The sequence below is a fragment of the Oncorhynchus masou genome, chromosome 11 (assembly GCF_036934945.1).
Source record: "Oncorhynchus masou masou isolate Uvic2021 chromosome 11, UVic_Omas_1.1, whole genome shotgun sequence".
Taxonomy (NCBI): Eukaryota; Metazoa; Chordata; class Actinopteri; order Salmoniformes; family Salmonidae; genus Oncorhynchus; species Oncorhynchus masou.
Genome location: NC_088222.1, coordinates 23,565,423 through 23,586,226, shown reverse-complemented (window position 1 = coordinate 23,586,226; position 20,804 = coordinate 23,565,423). Strand labels below are relative to the sequence as shown.

At 40.5% G+C, this 20,804-nt stretch overlaps 1 pseudogene; it reads left to right on the top strand.

The window, feature by feature from the left end:
- Positions 1–6,375, top strand: part of LOC135548357 (anthrax toxin receptor 1-like) — a 49,776-nt pseudogene extending 43,401 nt beyond the window's left edge.
- Positions 6,376–20,804: the final 14,429 nt, after the last annotated feature.

Genomic DNA, 20,804 nt, shown 5'->3' with positions numbered 1-20,804 from the left:
AAAGCTGAGGGATGGTTATGGAAAAGTGTACTCTCAAATTCATAGACAGAGCAATGAAGTATCCATGATATCAAAATTATAGCTTTAACCATGTTCTGAGGCTATATAGTGTGTGTTTACATTTACTTTGTTTACAAACATTGGAGTGAAACAAGCTTATATTTTGGGTTCTGACAGAACTAAGCTCAAGAGGCATTTACTTTCTTCGAGAATCAATGGGTACAATATAAAACATTGATGAGACAAAAATGGATGTAGCAACAACAGACTGCTCCTTTAAGGAGGCAGAGACCACACGACGTAATGCCTAGGCCCACTCAGTTGCAAATCCTCAAGAGAAAGAAGAACTCAAACTCCTGGAAAAGTGAGGGAAATAGGAAGGTCTGGAGCCAAGACCACATCCTGAGGAGCAAAGCAGACAGCATGGAAAATAGAGAGGGGCTCGGCTTCAGTCTACCCTCTTCCTTTTTTATTCTCTTTTTACACTTAGTTTTTTTTTGTGACGATTCTTCCAGAACCTTTAATCTTTTTCTTCATCTAAACTATTCCACCAGGCAGTTGAGGAGAGTGGGCATTTTCATTACCTCCCTACACACTCATCATGTTGGCAGTTTTGAAAGACAATTAAGTCCCTAAATTCGTTAACTCCTTTTTCAATGCCCTCACTGCCCATTTCTTCATTAAATAATCTTAAAACCTAATATTTTAAACAATTTCAAGCCAGGCCGTAAATCATAGAGCAGAAAAGTTGCAGCTGTTAGTCATTATAACAGTGCACAGACAGAGTGGCTGCGAGGAAGGGACAAAGTAACCTGGCATATACAGGCTGAGGTGCCAATACTGTATTGCTCCAACCTGAAGGAATGTGTTCTAATCTGCTGAAACCATTAATGTTAGATGACTACCCACATCCCCACCTTCCTGTAACTCTAGCCTAGCTGGGAGTTTTATTTTTATATGGTCTCAATGACAGATGTGGATAGGAGGATGGGGCAAACCATCCACACAATTCCCCCTCTTCCCAAAGCTGTTGCTACCTTAGTAAATCTCCTTGTTGTTTTGACTGAATTTGACATTTATAGCTAAGCAGAAGACAAGATGGAGTCAGCACATTATTCCGAAAGGAAAACAAATAAAATGAAAGATTGGTCGTATTCCCTTCCAATCCTATTTGAATGGAGACGCTAAAGTCTATAAATCCACTTTGCATGGAAACATTATAAAATAATTCCAATGCATCAGTAAAACTCTGACTGTCTCTGATTACACTCTTCCCTGTTGTATCCCTCTCTCCTAACTTACAGGGCAGGTGCATTAGCTTCACCCGGGTGAAAGCCTACCCTGCTCCTCGTTATCCAGTCTACAACCAGCCCTCAACAGCCATCTACAGTCTGCCTCACACCTACAGTCACCCCTCCTCACACAGCACCCTCTCCCACATGCCCCCCTCTCCCACCTCCACTCTACCCCCTCTGCCGTCCACTCCACCCCCTCCCTCCTGCATCACCCATCCCCCTTACACCCCCCCTCCAAACCGAGCTCTGCCCCCCACTTCTCTAAGTCCTCCCCCATCGGTTTCTCCACCCACCCCTCCACCCCTTTGCCCTCCTACCCTTCCCCTCTTTTGCCCTGCCACCCCTCCACCCATTAGCTCCGCAACACCCCCTTCCCCAACTGGCTCTCTGCCCCCACCCCCTCAGGCCCCACCCCCATGCAGAGCTCCCCCCTTCTCGCCCTCCCCCACATCCGTCTGACCAATGCCTGTGAGGAAAGAGAAGAGAAGGGAAAAAGCAATAACAGTTAGTCCATGGGACTTCCCTACCCTTAACCCTTACCATTTTCAATTTCAACTTCAATGGGGTGACGTCAGAGTTGGACATCCCAAGGACCCAGATAGCAAGGACCATCAAAGAACTGAGCAGCATGGACCCTGAAGGCCCATGAATACTGTGCCTTTCTCTCCTTCTCCACCAATCAAAACCACTATCAACAGTTGGACAGGCAGGACAGCAAGCTCAACTCTAGTCATCAGAAATACTTTCTACTTTACTCAGAGTATCATAGAGAAGCTGAGCAATTGATCTGTGCAACAAAGTTCCATTAGAATTTTCATGTGCTCTATTCCAACTGACCAGGATCTTGGGCATCCTTTCATATACTGTAGCTAGCTACAGGTAGTGCAAGATTTTGAGTATGGCTCACGAGACTATAGTGAAGAAAATATCAATACTTTACTGCTTTGCAGAAAAATGCAATATTTAGCAGAAGGGATACACTTACAGTTGAAGTTGGAAGTTTACACACACTTAGGTTGGAGTCATTAAAACAATTTTTTCAACCACTCCTGTCAGTTTTGGCAAGTCGGTTAGGAAATCTACTTGGTGCATGACAAGTAATTTTCCCAACAATTGTTTACCGACAGATTATTTAACTTATAATTCACTGTAGCACAATTTCTGTGGGTTAGAAGTTTACAAATCAAATCAAATTTTATTTGTCACATACACATGGTTAGCAGATGTTAATGCGAGTGTAGCGAAATGCTTGTGCTTCTAGTTCCGACAATGCAGTAATAACCAACAAGTAATCTAACTAACAATTCCTAAACTACTGTCTTATACACAGTGTAAGGGGATAAAGAATATGTACATAAGGATAAATGAATGAGTGATGGTACAGAGCAGCATAGGCAAGATACAGTAGATGGTATCAAGTACAGTATATCAAATTTATTTATATAGCCCTTCGTACATCAGCTGATATCTCAAAGTGCTGTACAGAAACCCAGCCTAAAACCCCAAACAGCAAGCAATGCAGGTGTAGAAGCACGGTGGCTAGGAAAAACTCCCTAGAAAAGCCAAAACCTAGGAAGAAACCTAGAGAGGAACCAGGCTATGTGGGGTGGCCAGTCCTCTTCTGGCTGTGCCGGGTAGAGATTATAACAGAACATGGCCAAGATGTTCAAATGTTCATAAATGACCAGCATGGTCGAATAATAATAAGGCAGAACAGTTGAAACTGGAGCAGCAGCACGGCCAGGTGGACTGGGGACAGCAAGGAGTCATCATGTCAAGTAGTCCTGGGGCATGGTCCTAGGGCCGCGGTTCAGTTGAAACTGGAGCAGCAGCACGGCCAGGTGGACTGGGGACAGCAAGGAGTCATCATGTCAGGTAGTCCTGGGGCATGGTCCTAGGGCTCAGGTCCTCCGAGAGAGAGAAGGAGAGAATTAGAGAACGCACACTTAGATTCACACAGGACACCGAATTGGACAGGAGAAGTACTCCAGATATAACAAACTGACCCCAGCCCCCCGACACATAAACTACTGCAGCATAAATACTGAAGGCTGAGACAGGAGGGGTCAGGAGACACTGTGGCCCCACCCGAGGACACCCCCGGACAGGGCCAAACAGGAAGGATATAACCCCACCCACTATGCCAAAGCACAGCCCCCACACCACTGGAGGTGTATACATATGAGATGAGTATGTAAACAAAGTGGCATAGTTAAAGTGGCTAGTGATACATGTATTACATAAGGATGCAGTCGATGATATAGAGTACAGTATATACGTATGCATATGAGATGAATAATGTAGGGTAAGTAACATTATATAAGGTAGCATTGTTTAAAGTGGCTAGTGATATATTTACATCATTTCCCATCAATTCCCATTATTAAAGTGGCTGGAGTTGAGTCAGTGTCAGTGTGTTGGCAGCAGCCACTCAATGTTAGTGGTGGCTGTTTAACAGTCTGATGGCCTTGAGATAGAAGCTGTTTTTCAGTCTCTCGGTCCCAGCTTTGATGCACCTGTACTGACCTCGCCTTCTGGATGATAGCGGGGTGAACAGGCAGTGGCTCGGGTGGTTGATGTCCTTGATGATCTTTATGGCTCTCCTGTAACATCGGGTGGTGTAGGTGTCCTGGAGGGCAGGTAGTTTGCCCCCGGTGATGCGTTGTGCAGACCTCACTACCTTCTGGAGAGCCTTACGGTTGAGGGCGGAGCAGTTGCCGTACCAGGCGGTGATACAGCCCGCCAGGATGCTCTCGATTGTGCATCTGTAGAAGTTTGTGAGTGCTTTTGGTGACAAGCCGAATTTCTTCAGCCTCCTGAGGTTGAAGAGGCGCTCAGGCGCCTTCTTCAAGATGCTGTCTGTGTGAGTGGACCAATTCAGTTTGTCTGTGATGTGTATGCCGAGGAACATACACTAAGTTGACTGTGCCTTTAAACAGCTTGGAAAATTCCAGAAAATTATGTCATGGCTTTAGAAGCTTCTGATAGGCCAATTTACATCACTTGAGTCAATTGGAGGTGTACCTGTGGATGTATTTCAAGGCTTACCTTCAAACTCAGTGCCAATTTCCTTGACATCATGGGAAAATCAAAAGAAATCAGCAAAACCTCAGAAAAAAAATTGTCTGGTTCATCCTTGGGAGAAATTTCCAAATGCCTGAAGGTAGCACGTTCATCTGTACAAACAATAGTAGGCAAGTATAAACACCATGGGACCACGCATCCGTCATACCGTTCAGGAAGGAAGCGCGTTCTGTCTCCTAGAGATGAACATACTTTGGTGCAAAAGGTTCAAATCAATCCCAGAACAACAGCAAAGGACCTTGTGAAGGTGCTGGAGGAAACCGGTACAAAAGTATCTACATCCACAGTAAAACGAGTTCTATATTGACATAACTTTAAAGGCCGCTCACAGCAAGGAAGAAGCCAATGCTCCAAAACGACCATAAAAAAGCCAGACTACGGTTTGCAACTGCACATGGGGACAAAGATTGTACTTTTTGGAGAAATGTCCTCTGGTATGATGAAACAAAAATAGAACTGTTTGGCCATAATGACCATCGTTATCTTTGGAGGAAAAAGGAGGAGGCTTGCAAGACGAAGAACACCATCCCAACCGTGAAGCACGGGGGTGGCAGCATCATGTTGTAGGGGTGCTTGGCTGCAGGAGGGACTGGTGCACTTCACAAAATAGATGGCTTCATGAGGATGGAATATTGTGTGGATATATTGAAGCAACATATCAAGACATCAGTCAGGAAGTTAAAGCTTGGTCGCAAATGGATCTTCCAAATGGACAATGACCCCTAGCATACTTCCAAATTTGTGGCAAAATGGCTTAAGGACAACAAAGTCAAGGTCTTGGAGTGGCCATCACAAAGCCCTGACCTCAATCCTATAGAACATGTGTGGGCAGAACTGAAAAAGTGTGTGTTCCGAGCAAGGAGGCCTACAACTGACTCAGTTACACCAGCTCTGTCAGGAGGAATGGGCCAAAATTCACCCAATTTATTGTAGGAAGCTTGTAGAAGGCTACCCAAAACATTTGACTCAAGTTAAACAGTTTAAAGACAATGCTACCAAATACTAATTGAACGTCTGACCCACTCTGAATGTGATGAAAGAAATAAAAGCTGAAATAAATAATTCCCTCTTCTATTATTCTGACATTTCACATTCTTAAAATAAAAGTGGTGATCCTAACTGACCTAAGACAGGGATTTTTACTAGAATTAAATGTCATTAGTTGTGAAACTGAATTTGGCTAAGGTGTATGTAAACTTCCGACTTCCAACTGTACATATTTCACAAGTTAAACGATCAATGGCTCAGATTTAAACTGAAATGTGTCTCTATGTGTTATACTAGGTACATATTACATGCTGATTGATAAAAATAGATTTGTATTTTGGATTAATTAATGACAGACACATTGGCAAAGAGGAAAACCTCTGACTGAGGAAGAACAGATGACTTGGTTTACTTGCTTACACAGAGATCATGCAAAGAATGTTAAAAGCAAAAATAATGGACTGTGGACTGTGGCAGAGTCCTGTGGACTCTTAAAGGCACAATATGGGATTTCAACAGTCGGACCCTGCTACTTGAGATGGATATTTTTTAAGCTTTACATTGTTTACCAAAAAAAAGAGTAACAACCTTAGACATTGGGGTATGATAGGGTAAGGCAGATGTACTAAGCTCATAAGTCATTATTATAATTTATGTAATTAATTGAAATGAATGACCATTGGAAATCAGCAAATCTGACAGATTGTGCCTTTAAACTCAGCATGGCTGACCTACCACTGGGCAACCAGGAACCAGCGAGTGAACATTGACCTTTTGATGTGACCTTTGGCTGTTGTTATATGGGACATTTTGATGGTGTCACTATTGTGGTGTTGCCATTCCTAGAGGTACTAGGAATGAGCAGCTCTGTGAATCCACCAGGGTCTAATTCCATTTCCAATCCAGATATGTGTTTATTAAGTGTGTGCTTGCTGAGTATCTTCAACTAATGTATAGAATGTATTCAAAACCAGTGAGGCCATTTTTTTCTGTGTAATAAAATATTGAATTTCAGAACAATGATTTCCTGTTATGTAATTCATGATAATTTTGCTTAAAAGCTTCTTTTATATTCTACAACTATCCCACATGATGTCCTAAATCTATTTAACTCACTCCATCTATAGAGCAGAGTAGACGGGTAATGGTCCGCAGGTTCATAGATGAGATTGAAAAGTTAGGATGCTGGAAGCTATTTCATTCCGGGTGAAATAACTTCAAACAGAATTCCTCTCTGAAGAAATGGCTCAATATGAATAATGCATTGAGAAGTCTGAATAGGTTTGAGGTGGGCCTTCCAATGGCAGACTGACAAATTAGTAAATAATATAATATAAAATAATTTCCTGAAATTGAATGTAATGCCTGCATCATCTCCTGCTGCTCTCTCTCTCTCTGTTAATCTGTCCCGGCCCCTGCAGACACAACAGACTGTCATGAGGACAGGGCTTTAGGAGACGCAGTAGTAGGAAGTTCTGAGGAACATTAGCTTTGAATTTCACATGACAACTGACACCAATCCCTGTATTCACACATGCTTAGATGCCTCAGTCCACCCACTTCCCATTATATACAGAATGCATGTACACACGTCTTAATTGTTAGCAGCATCAGCATATGGATTCTGTAAGAGAGTAAGAGAGTACATATTGTCATGTCCCTGGACTTTAAGGTGCACTTGTACAGTTTCTTTAAAGATTCATGTGGAGCAGCCTTGAACACAGCAGATGTAATGTTTAGCACTGGAGACTCAGCACTATAGATGTTCTAACCCCTCGTCTCTGAACCAGACAGATTTCCACTGACAAGCCAGATCAACATGGACACAGGTAATCACCATCAGTTGTCATGATAGGGTTTAGGGGCAGTCAAATCAGATGAACAGAGAAAAGTAACATAACTCATAGTAGCAAGTAAAGTAATAAGAAAACGCCAGTAGGTTCAACCGACAATGTCTGTGTGAAATTGGTCTGGGGGCGAGGTAAGTGCACTCGAAGACAAACATGAGTTTCTTCTCTCCGAACAAAGAAACTACAGGGTTACATTTGTGGACCTGCATGTCATGGTCCTTAGCATGTCATTTAGAAAGGGTGTTTGGTGCCATGTATTGTATGTGTATGAATTCAGTACATATTCTGTGTCATTTTCAATCTATTCTATTATTGGTAAAAACAGTAAATACAAACAATGTGGAAATCTTTGTTTGATGACTGAGGTTGTTGAAAATACGCTCCCGTCCATATGTATTTGGACAGTGTTTTTTTGGTGGGGAGAGGGGGCTCTATACTCCAGCATTTTGGATTTGAGATCAAGCGTTTCATTCGAGGCAACAGTACAGAATGTCACCTTTTATTTGAGGGTATTTTCACACATCTGTTGCACCGTTTAGAAATTAAAGCACTTTAAGTATGTAGTCCACCATGTGAAGAAGTATTTGGACAAATTCACTTAGGGTATTAAAGTCGTCAGCCTATGGCTATGCAATGGCATAGCTTTGTTTTGTTCATTTAGCAGACAAGACACTTATTTCCTGAGCCCTTATCACGGTGAAGTAATACCTATTTTATAGTAAAAAAAACATGATGTGTAATATAGTAGAAAATAGAACAATATAACAAAATAGAACAGAGTCTAGAAACCATATTTTCAAAGAGTGATCATTTTAAACAAGGCTCAATTTGGAGAGTTGAAAGAAAGAAAATGATGGGTTACAAACCCAAATCTGTTTATTTTCATTATACAGACGTTGGATTAACAATTCCATATTGAAGACTGCATGATGAGGAATTATAGTCCCGACATCTATTTGGGGAGTAGGCATATGCTTAATGATTCTGATAAAAAATATGCTCTGTCTTTATCAAACTAATGTTTCTCTATATTTTCAGTGAAACCTGTCTATGTTTAGGGGTGTTATAGTTTAGACGAACCAATTGTAAATGGCACTAGCAGTTTGTAATGGAGACTAAGAGGAAAATAGACTGAACACAATTATTCAAAAACTACAGCTCATTATTTGAACACATATTCCATAGTTTGTGCAACTACCTGCACCTAACAAACAATGTTTTGATTTTGTTGTACCTGCTGGTGGCTTTGAGTCTCTAGCGACACTTGTCAAGGAGTGACATTTTTAAATCGGAACGCAATTGAGTGAATGAGACACAGAGGGGAAAGGGAATTTAGAGAGAAGAATTGTGTAATGCTTGACTTGGTTTCTTTTTTGATGTGCCTACAAATGCACATGCACAAATGAAACAATGGAGTCAAAGCAATTAATGTTGTCTTCAAAACAACATTTCACTTGCCCGTTTGGGCAGCCACAAAGCAAATTGCACCAAATAGTTTTACAGTATTTGAGTATATTTATTTAATCTCTGGTTAAACCCCTAGAGTCAATGTCCACGCTGCAATGGAAATCTAATTAGCATAATACAATTTTAAAAATCAGTCAGTTGAAGCAATAAATATCAGTATTTTTTTCATTAGATGCGTCTCAATCCGCCACATCTGCGATGTCTCACTTCTGCATCTGTGGGGAAAGGTGACAGAGCTAGAGCAGTATTTGTCAGACCATGAGACAACCCGAAAACTGGTCTTCTCACAAAATCATAGTGTCCGAACGGTTTGGCCTACAAACTATGACCCCTCAGTGGAAAGGTGAGAACATGTACACTACCGTTCAAAAGTTTGGGGTCACTTAGAAATGTCCTTGTTATTGAAAGAAATGCACATTTTTGTCCATTAAAATAACATCAAATTCATCAGAAAAACAGGATGGAATATCTACATAGGCGTACAGAGGCCCATTATCAGCAACCATCACTCCTGTCTTCCAATGGCACGTTGTGTTAGCTATTCCGAGTTTATCATTTTAAAAGGCTAATTGATCATTAGAAAACCATTTTGCAATTATGTTAGCACAGCTGAAAACTGTTGTGCTTATTAAATAAGCAATAAAACTGGCCTTCTTTAGACTATTTGAGTATCTGGAGCATCAGCATTAGTGGGTTCGATTACCGGCTCAAAATGATCAGAAACAAAGCACTTTCTTCTGAAACTCGTCAGTCTATTCTTGTTCTGAGAAATGAAGGCTATTCCATGCGAGAAATTGACAAGAAACCAAAGATCTCGTACAAGGCTGTGTACTACTCCCATCACAGAACAGAAAAAACTGGCTCTCACCAGAATAGAAAGAGGAGTGGGAGGCCCCGGTGCACAATGAGCCAGAGGACAAGTACATTAGAATGTCTAGTTTGAGAAACCGATGCCTCACAAGTCCTCAACTGGCAGCTTCATTAAATAGTACCCGCAAAACACCAGTCTCAACGTCAACAGTGAAGAGGCGACGCCGGGCTGCTGGCCTTCTAGGCAGAGTTGCAAAGAACAAACCTTATCTCAGACTGGCCAATAAATATCCAGTCCACAAGAAGGTGAGTCCAGAAATGTCTTTATGCTGCTGCATAAATAATGTAATATGCCAGGGAGATATGAATACTGGAGCCAAGAAAGTAATACTGAGTGTATGTTGTGTGGTAAGCCGTTTGTAGGCTCTGTGGCTCACCATAATAATTTGGTCCCCTTTTCCCTCATAACTTCGCCTACTGTTCTGACTTTATGGTACACATGTAGCCTATAGCCTGTTTTAGAGAAATGCAATCATTTAATATTAAGAGCTTTCATTGTCTGCTTATATGCCTCTTTATTTATCCTACGGTATTGACTTGGTGTACAGGACGAATACTGTAATAACGGCCCATGTTCTGAATACTATCCCTGTACATTTAAAAAATGCTTAACAAATAGTTATAGTGCTTTCGGAAAGTATTCAGACCCCTTGATTTTTCCACATTTTGTTATGTTACAGCCTTATTCTAAAATGGTTTCAATTGCTTATTTTTTTTACTCATAAATCAACACACAATACCAAATAATGACATGCAAATATATATAAAACATTTTTTTAATATCACATTTATATAAGTATTCAGACCCTTTACTCACTACTTTTTTCCAAGGACTTCTGACAGCGATTACAGCCTCAAGTCTTTTTGGGTATGACGCTACAAGCTTGGCACACTTGTATTTGGGGAGTTTCTCCCATTCTTCTCTGCAGATCCTCTTCTGGAAGGTTCTCCCATCCCCACGGAGAAACTCTGCAGCTCTGTCTGAGTGACGATGGGGTTCTTGGTCACATCCCCGACCAAGTCCATTCTCCCCCGATTGCTCAGTTTGGCCAGGTGGCCAGCATTAGGAAATGTCTTGGTGGTTTCAAACTTCTTCCATTTAAGGATGGAGGCCACTGTGTACTTAGGAACCTTCCACGCTACAGAATTATTTTGGTACCATTCCTCAGATCTGTGCCTCGACACAATCCTGTCTCCGAGCTCTTACGGACAATTCCTTCGACGTCATGGCTTCTTTTTTGCTCTGAGATGCACTGTCAACTGTGGATCCTTATACAGAGAGGTGTGTGCCTTTCCAAATCATGTTCAATCAATTGAATTTACCACAGGTGGACTCCAATCAAGTTGTAGAAACATCTCAAGGATGATCAATAGAAACCGGATGCACCTGAGCTCAATTTTGCGTCTCATAACAAAGGGTCTGAATACTTACGGAAATAAGGTACAGTGCCTTGCGAAAGTATTCGGCCCCCTTGAACTTTGCGACCTTTTGCCACATTTCAGGCTTCAAACATAAAGATATAAAACTGTATTTTTTTGTGAAGAATCAACAACAAGTGGGACACAATCATGAAGTGGAACGACATTTATTGGATATTTCAAACTTTTTTAACAAATCAAAAACTGAAAAATTGGGCGTGCAAAATTATTCAGCCCCTTTACTTTCAGTGCAGCAAGCTCTCTCCAGAAGTTCAGTGAGGATCTCTGAATGATCCAATATTGACCTAAATGACTAATGATGATAAATACAATCCACCCGTGTGTAATCAAGTCTCTGTATAAATGCACCTGCACTGTGATAAGTCTCAGAGGTCCGTTAAAAGCGCAGAGAGCATCATGAAGAACAAGGAACACACCAGGCAGGTCCGAGATACTGTTGTGAAGAAGTTTAAAGCCGGATTTGGATACAAAAAGATTTCCCAAGCTTTAAACATCCCAATGAGCACTGTGCAAGCGATAATATTGAAATGGAAGGAGTATCAGACCACTGCAAATCTACCAAGACCTGGCCGTCCCTCTAAACTTTCAGCTCATAGGAGAAGACTGATCAGAGATGCAGCCAAGAGGCCCATGATCACTCTGGATGAACTGCAGAGATCTACAGCTGAGGTGGGAGACTCTGTCCATAGGACAACAATCAGTCATTTATTGCACAAATCTGGCCTTTATGGAAGAGTGGCAAGAAGAAAGCCATTTCCTAAAGATATCCATAAAAAGTGTTGTTTAAAGTTTGCCACAAGCCACCTGGGAGACACACCAAACATGTGGAAGAAGGTGCTCTGGTCAGATGAAACCAAAATTGAACTTTTTGGCAACAATGCAAAACGTTATGTTTGGCGTAAAAGCAACACAGCTCATCACCCTGAACACCATACCCACTGTCAAACATGGTGGTGGCAGCATCATGGTTTGGGCCTGCTTTTCTTCAGCAGGGACAGGGAAGACGGGGACTATGGTGGTCTGCTTGAAACATGTTGGTATTAGACTCAATCAGGGACATGTTGAAAACGTCAGTGAAGACACCTGCCAGTTGGTTATCTGCCACTCTGATCCTCAACGCCCAGTCCCCTCCTGTACTCCCTGTTCACCCACAACTGCATGGCCAGGCATGACTCCCAACACCATCGTTAACCTGTTATGGCTGCAATCCCCCTATCGGGATAAGTGTTATCAACAACCACTGAATAGCATAGCGCTACATATAATAAATATTACAATAAATATTTATATTCATGAAATAACAAGTGCAATATAGGAAAACACAGTTTAGCCTTTTGTTAATCCACCTGTCATGTCAGGTTTTGAAATTATGCTTTGCAGCGAAAGCAATCCAAGTGTTTGTGTAAGTTTATCGATCGCACGATAAAACATTAAGTACACTTAGCATCAGGTAGCTCGGTCACAAAAATCAGAAAAGCAATCAAATTAATCGTTTACCTTTGATGATCTTCGGATGTTTTCACTCACAAGACTCCCAGTTACACAAAAAAATGTTCCGTTTGTTCCATAAAGATGATGTTTATATCCAAAATACCTCTGTTTGTTTGTCACGTTATGTTCAGAAATCCACAGGAAAGAGCGGACACCACAACGCAGACGAAAATTCCAAATAGTTTCCATTATGTCCACAGAAACATGTCAAACGTTTTTTATAATCAATCCTCAGGTTGTTTTCAAAATATATAATCGATAATATATCAACTGCAAATGTCTTTCACAGTAGGAGAGGGAAAGGATATGGCTGTCCGAATTCTGTTGTGCAAGCAAAACTCATGTGACCACTTGACCCAATATTATCGTTCTGGCTCATTTTTCAAAATAAAAGCCTGAAACTGTCTGAAGACGGTTGACACCTTGAGGCGATAGGGAAAGGAATCTGGTTCATATCCCTTTAAATCCAGCAAAGGGAGACTATGGAACATGGAGTTTTCAAAATAGAGGCTACTTCCTGTTTAGATCTTCCTCAGGGTTTCTCCTGCATGACAATATTTTGACAGTTTTGGAAACTTTAAAGTGCTTTCTATCCAATACTAATAATAATATGGATATATTAGCAACTGAGACTGAGGAGCTGCATGTTTACGATGGGCACCTTTTCATCCAAGCTACTCAATACTGCCCTTGCAGCCATATGGAAGTTAAGTTTGCCGAAGACACAACAGTGGTAGGCCTGATCACCGACAACGAGGAGACAGCCTATAGGGAGGAAGTCAGAGACCTGACAGGGTGACCTATCCCTCAACGTAACCAAGACTAAGGAGATGATTGTAGACTTCAGGAAAAGGAGGACCGAGCACGCCCCAATTCTCATCGACTGGGCTGTAGTGGAGCAGGTTGAGAGCTTCATGTTCCTTGGTGTCCACATCAACAACAAACTAGAATGGTCCAAACACACCAAGACAGTCGTGAAGAGGGCACGACAAACCCTATTCTCCCTCAGGAACTCAAAAGGTTCTACAGCTGCAACATCGAGAGCATCCTGACTGGTTGCATCACTGCCTGGTACAACAATTGCTCGGTTTCTGATCGCAAGGCCCTACAGAGGATAGTGCGTACGGCCCAGTATATCACTGGGGCTAAGCTGCCTGCCATCCAGGACCTCTACACCAGGCGGTGTCAGAGGAAGGCCCTAAAAATTGTCAAAGACCCATGGCACCCCAGTCAAAGACTGTTCTCTCTACTACTGCATGGCAAGCGGACATTGGCTAACCGGGCTATCTGCATTGTGTCCCACCCACCGCCAACCCCTCTTTTACGCTACTGCTACTCTCTGTTCATCATACATGAATAGTCACTTTAACCATATCTACATGTACATACTACCTCAATCAGCCTGAATAATCCGTGTCTGTATGCAACCTCGCTACTTTTATAGCCTCACTACTGTATATAGCCTGTCTTTTTACTGTTGTTTTATTTCTTTACCTACTGTGGTGGCATTTTTCTGCTTTACCAAATGAGGAGTTACAAACTACACACCAGTCAGAGTTATACTTAAATGACATCTTTAATAATAATAAGAGCTTTGCAATAGCCTTTTTTTTTACTTTCAATGATGCACTATCTCTAATGAACCATTGAAAAGTGACTACAGAAAAATACAAAGATCTTTTATAGCCAAGATACACCCCTCTCAACTTGCATGACGAACCACAGATCTTAGGAACTGTTCACAAATAAATACTTTTTCTTGAGAAAGGAGTATCCCTTAACCAGATAACATTCGCTATTAATTATCGTTGAGTTTGGTCCCTCGGACGAGGTTCTAATCTTGTTCCTGTTACTTCATCGTACAAAACCATTACCTCATCCAATCTGGAATGCTCTTTAGGTTTTATCACCCAAAGACATTGTAAATCTCCTCTGTCAGTGCTATATCATAGAGGCCCATCCTCAGTGGAACACACACACAATACTCTATTCTGTCGAATAAAACAACCATTACAATGCAATACAAACATTATAACATAATCTTGCAATTTTCCACGACACTACCTATTGTTCACCTAATACCTTTTTTTCACTATTGGTTAGAGCCTGAAAGTAAGAATTTCACTGTAAGGTCTACACCTGTTGTATTCAGCGCACGTGACAAATAAACTTTTGATTTGATAATAGAGTAGCCTTTTATTGTCCCCAACACAAGGTGTAATGATCATCTTCTTGATATGCCACACCTGTCAGGTGGATTTTCTTGGAAAATTAGAAATTTGATTCTTTGTCTTGAGGACAGCTTTGCACACACTTGGCATTCTCTCAGCCAGCTTCATGAGGTAGTTACCTGGAATGCATTTCAATTAAAGGTGAAACTTGTTAAGTTAATTTGTGGATTTTCTTTCCTTCATAATTCGTTTGAGCCAATCAGTTGTGTTGTGACAAGGTAGGGGTGGTATACAGACGATAGCCCTATTTGGTAAAAGACCAAGTCCATATTATGGCAAAAAAAGCTCAAATAAGCAATGTGAAATGACAGTCCTTCATTGATTTAAGACATGGTCATTCAATACGAAACATTTCAAGAAGTTTCTTCAAGTGCAAAAATCATCAAGCGCTATGATGAAACTGTCTCTCGTGAGGACCGCCACAGGAAAGGAAGACCCAGAGTTAGCTCTGCTGCAGAGGACAAGTTCATTAGAGTTACCAGCCTCAGAAAATGCTGCCCAAACAAATGCTTCAGAGAGTTCAAGTAACAGACACATTTCAACATCAACTGTTCAGAGGTGACTGCGTGAATCAGACCTTCATGGTTAAATTGCTGCAAAGAAACCACTACTAAAGGACACAAATAATAAGAAGAGACTTGCTTGGGCCAAGATACACAAGCAATGGACATTAGACCGGTGGTAATCTGTCCTTTGGTTTGATGAGTCTAAATTTGAGCATTTTGGTTCCAACCGCCATGTCTTTGTGAGATGCATAGTAGGTGAATGGATGATCTCTGCATGTGTGGTTCCCACAGTGAAGCATGGAGGTGGTATGATGGTGCTTTGCTGGTGACACTGATGGTGATTTATTTTTAATTCAAGGCACACTCAACCAGCACAGCTACCACAGCATTTGGCAGTGATAAGCAATCCCATCTGGTGAAACGCTTAGTGGAACTATCATTTGTTTTTCAACAGGACAATGACCCAATACACCTCCAGGCTGTGTAAGGGCTATTTGACCAATAAGGAGAGTGATTGTGGAGTGCCTCCACAATCACCCGACCTCAACCCAATTGAGATGGATTGCAATGATTTGGACCACAGAGTGAAGGAAAAGCAGCCAATAAGTGCTCCTTCAAGACTGTTGGAAAATAATTCCAGGTGAATCTGGTTGAGAGAAAGCCAAGAGTGTGCAAAGTTGTCATCAAGGCAAAGGGTGGCTACTTTGAAGAGGCTAAAATATATTTGGATTTGTTTAACAATGTTTTGGTTACTACATTATTCCATGTGTGTTATTTTATGGTTTTGAGGCTTCACTATTATTCTACAATGTAGAAAATAGTAAATTATTTAACTAGGCAAGTCAGTTAAGATCAAATTCTTATTTACAATGATGGCCTACCAGGGAACAGTGGGTTAACTGCCTTGTTTGGGGGCAGAACAACAGATTTTTACCTTGTCAGCTCGAGGATTCGATGCAGCAACTTTTTGGTTACTGGCCCAACACTCTAACCACTAGGCTAGCTGCCGCCCCATACATGAAGTGCTTTCATTTCTAAATGGTAAAGCAGATACTGTTGGTATGAAAACACCCTCAAATAAGAGCTGACATTCTGTACTGTCGCCTAATACGAAACATTCTATCTCAAATTGAAAATGCTGGAGTATAGAGCCAAAAGTATAACGCTGTCATATAATGACACTTTGAGAAGCAGACACAGCCACAATCCTGTGGAGAGAGAACTGAAGCATGCCATGTGGCCGAACACAGAGCCAACTGTAACTACTAGCTGAGCTTGGTGGCAGAGGGATTGGAGGCAGTAAAAGAAAAGGCCCAACCATGATGACATAACCTCCACTGCCAGGGCTAAGAACCAGGCACACATACTCAAGGGAGAGCTGAGGTTCTGTGAGCTGCCCCTCGATCAACTCCTTAAGTCTGATAGACAAGTAGATCACTCCACTACAGCTATTTCTGTTGCAATTTCAAAATGATGAGGGGGATGCTGAGGACACGCTTGCTCGCATTGGATTAATCACCCATATAAGACTCTTCAATTCCATTTTGTATTAAGCCTACATTTGTTAAAATAAACTTCTGACTGATTACTCTGGGATCCAAACAATAATCCAATCAACTGATTCATTAGAGGTAAGAAAGCCACTTGACAGTGAGTACACATACACAAATGATGTCTAAATAAGCATATGGTTAAAATGAATGTTCAAATCAGATTGGTAGACATGTCAAGTGACTGAATATATTATCAGAATAGGCCTACTACAGCATTGCATGAAAAATAATTTTAGCTTACAGTAGTGTGGTTGTTAAGAAAACATTGAACAGCAAGGTTGTTGTAGGGAACGGTAATCCAAGATTAGAGCACCAGACTGCTGTGCTTTCCTCAATGAATGGATTCATAGATCAATACCAGGAATATGGATACATATAGAGGGAGGGGTAACATGAAAGCATATTAAATCTATACAGCATTCCTACAACATGACACATACTGAGTGAGACAAAAACATATATGACAGGATGTCACACCGATACAGCATTCATCTGAGGTGGATCCTTTGGAAAATGATAGGTCAGAGAGGTTCTTAATCTGTTCTGTCACATGGCTCAACCTAAACTTGAAAGTATTACTTAAGTCGTTTTTTTTTGGGGGGTATCTGTACTTTACTATTCATATTTTTGACTACTTTTACTCAACCACATTCCTAAAGAAAAGTATGTACTTTTTACTCCATACAGGAAAATTGCCTAATTCACACACTTACTGTACAAGAAAACATCCCTGGTCATCCCTACTGCTTCTGATCTGGCAGAATCACTAAACACATGCTTTGTTTGTAAATTATATTTGAGTGTTGGAGCGTGCCCCTGGCTATCCGTAAATAAATAAAAACAAGAAAATGGTGCCGTCTGGTTTACTTAAAAGGAATTTGAAATGATTTATCAATTTACTTTTGATACTTAAGTATATTTTAGCAATTACATGTACTTTTGATATATAAGTATATTTAAAACCAAATACTTTTACTCAAGTAGAATTTTACTGGGGGACTTTTACTTTTACTTGAATAATTTTCTATTAAGGTATTTTTACTTTTACTAAAGTATGACCATTGGGTACTTTTTCCACCACTGGGCCACTGGGTAATACCACATACTGTAGTATTACATATTAATCCCTATTTAGGTAGTAGCCTTTGGGTGGTACATCGAGACCCATGTCTTTTCCTATGGTCTTTCCTATGGTCTGTAGGTTGAAAAGGTTTTAGAATCATTGCTGTAGTTAGGTTATTTTGCATTATAGGTAAACAGGCATACAATACAAAGCTGCAGTCTGTTGGGCTCAACATAATGTTCCTCCTATATGTTAGAGGGCATTTTTATGCATAGTCACAAAGACATACAATTCAATAAAGAGGCTGCTGCTATGGTTATGGACCAAACTTAAGTATCCTTTAAGATAAGCCTTTCAAAGTCCTCTTTCTTTTGACAACATGTATTTTTATTAGGACTGTCAAAACATAAAAACAATTAATTGATTTAATCACAGGGTTTGCTGTGATTATTCGTGATTCATTGCACATTAGAAATCTGCTCAAATTAAGATTTTTAATTTTAAAAAAAACATTTCACGAATATTGACATCTGATTTTGTCTAAGGTAATGGTTTGCACAATTTGGTGAATTGAGAAAGCACACTTTCTTTAATCTTAATGTCAACTTGTTTTTACATTGCATTGTTGTTTTTAGCTGTATAGATGTATTGGGATGTTTTTAGTGTATTTTGAACTCTTTAAGACAATGCGATTAATCACGATTTAAAAAAATGTGAACTCAAATTACAAAAAGTTAACTTGAGTAAACTGATTAACTCTGACAGCCCTACTTATAAAACCGTTCCATGTTGACCTTTGAAGAAGGAAACTGCATAAAACAACGGTTACAATGTAAGGAATAGTAGATGTAGATTACATACGTTTCACACAGAGGTCAAATGTCACATGCTAATCAGGCAAATACTCAAATGATGTAATTTAGTACTTCAATAGTATATCAAGTCTAACCATATAAAAGCAGTGTAATTTACACAACATTAGTATATTATTAACATGGTGTTAAAAACAATGTGACAAAATTATATCAAAATTTTAAATTAAAACCATTCAACAAAAAAAACGAATTTCCCTTGAGCTCTACTTTACATGGGAGACTTCTCTAATTCAGAAAATGTAGATTACTATCAGTACTTTTAGAGTAAAACAATCCTGGACAATATTCGGTTTCAAAATAGTTTAAATCGGTTCGACGTGTCCTGAAAATCCTAATGTATTGCAAATAAAGTGCCGCAATGCTTCATCTGAAGGTGAATCAGAAAGCTGAGGCAGAACAAGGGTGTAGCAAAACAGGTAGAATATGGGCAAGATAGAGCAAGTCATTGTTAATACTGCAATTGTACAGAAATACAGTCAGTCTACTTATAGTATCACATCCTCACCAGAGGGAGACAGAGCAATCTAGATTGCACACTGGTACTGGGATATGACCTCTTACAGGTGGATATAGAGCAGGGCTGGCCTGGGCCAGGCTTCAACAGATCACCTCCCTCCCTGGGAGGCCAGCTTTGGTTTTTGATAAGAGGTGGGGGTCCATATATCAAGGCTTTCCCTGTTGGCATCTGGGGTATAAGGGGGCCCTGAGGAATTGTTCACTATAGCTCTACCTCCAATGGTCCAGGAGTGCAGGGGCCCCACAGTCACCGAGCCCACAGCAGCCTGCTGCCCCACACTGGGGACCACACGGTGGGCTGCGACAGGCTGCTGGAACAGGGGGGCCTCGCGAACACCAGGAGTACCTGGGCTGGGCCTGCCATAACATGATGCAGCCACTACCATGCTTGAAAATATGAAGAGTGGTACTCAGTGATGTGTTGACCCCAAACTTAACACTTTGTATTCAGGACATAAAATTAATTTCTTTGCCATATTTTTTTCAGTTGTACTTTAGTGCCTTATTGCAAACATGATGCATGTTTTGGAATATTGTTATTCTGTATGATCTTCCTTATTTTCACTTTGCCATTTAGGTTAGTATTGTGGAGTAACTACAATGTTGAGCCATCCTCAGTTTTATCCCATGACAGCCATTAAACTCTAACTGTTTTAAAGTCACCATTGGCCTCATGGTGAGATCCCTGAGTGGTTTCCTTCCTCTCCAGCAACTGAGTTAGGAAGAATGCCTGTATCTTTGTAGTGACTGGGTGTATTGATACTCCATCCAAAGTGTAATGAATAACTTCACCATGCTCTAAGGGATATTCAAGGTCTGTTACCAATAGGTGCCCTTCTTTGCAAGGCATTGGGAAACCTCCCTGGTCTTTATGGTTGAATTGGTGTTTGAAATTCACTGCTCGACTGAGGGAACTTAAAGATAATTCTATGAGGTATTCAAAAATCATGTTAAACTCTATTATTAGACAGAGTATATGGAACTTGTTAAAGCACATTTTATTTTACTCCTGAACTTATTTAGGCTTGCCATAACAAAGGGGTTGAATACTTATTGACTCAAGACATTTCAGCTTTTCAATTTTATTAATTTGTAAAAATACATAATTCCATTTTGACATTATGGGGTATTGTGTGCAGGCCAATGACAAAAATAATCTGAAGTCAATCTTTTTTCTTTTTTTTGTGTGCAAAGCTATCATCAAGGCAAAGGGTGGCTACTTTGAAGAAACTCAAATATAAAATATATTTGGATTTGTTTAACACTTTTTTGGTTACTACATGATTCCATAAGTTTTGATGTCTTCAATATTATTCTACAATGTAGAATAACCCTTGAATGAGTAGGTGTGCCCAAACTTTTGACTGGTACTGTAAGTTCATGTGACAGATGGGAGCAATAATAAATATGCAATGTTGCAGTTGGCTCACCTTTCCTATATTAAATGGACTTTAAAAAGTATGTGATAGATTGCTTACTTTATTGAGATGAAATTTGCAGCTGAAATCTGGCCATAGAATGAATGACCAAAAAATACATCTTTTCACCTTCTGTAAATTACGTCATTTCATTTTTT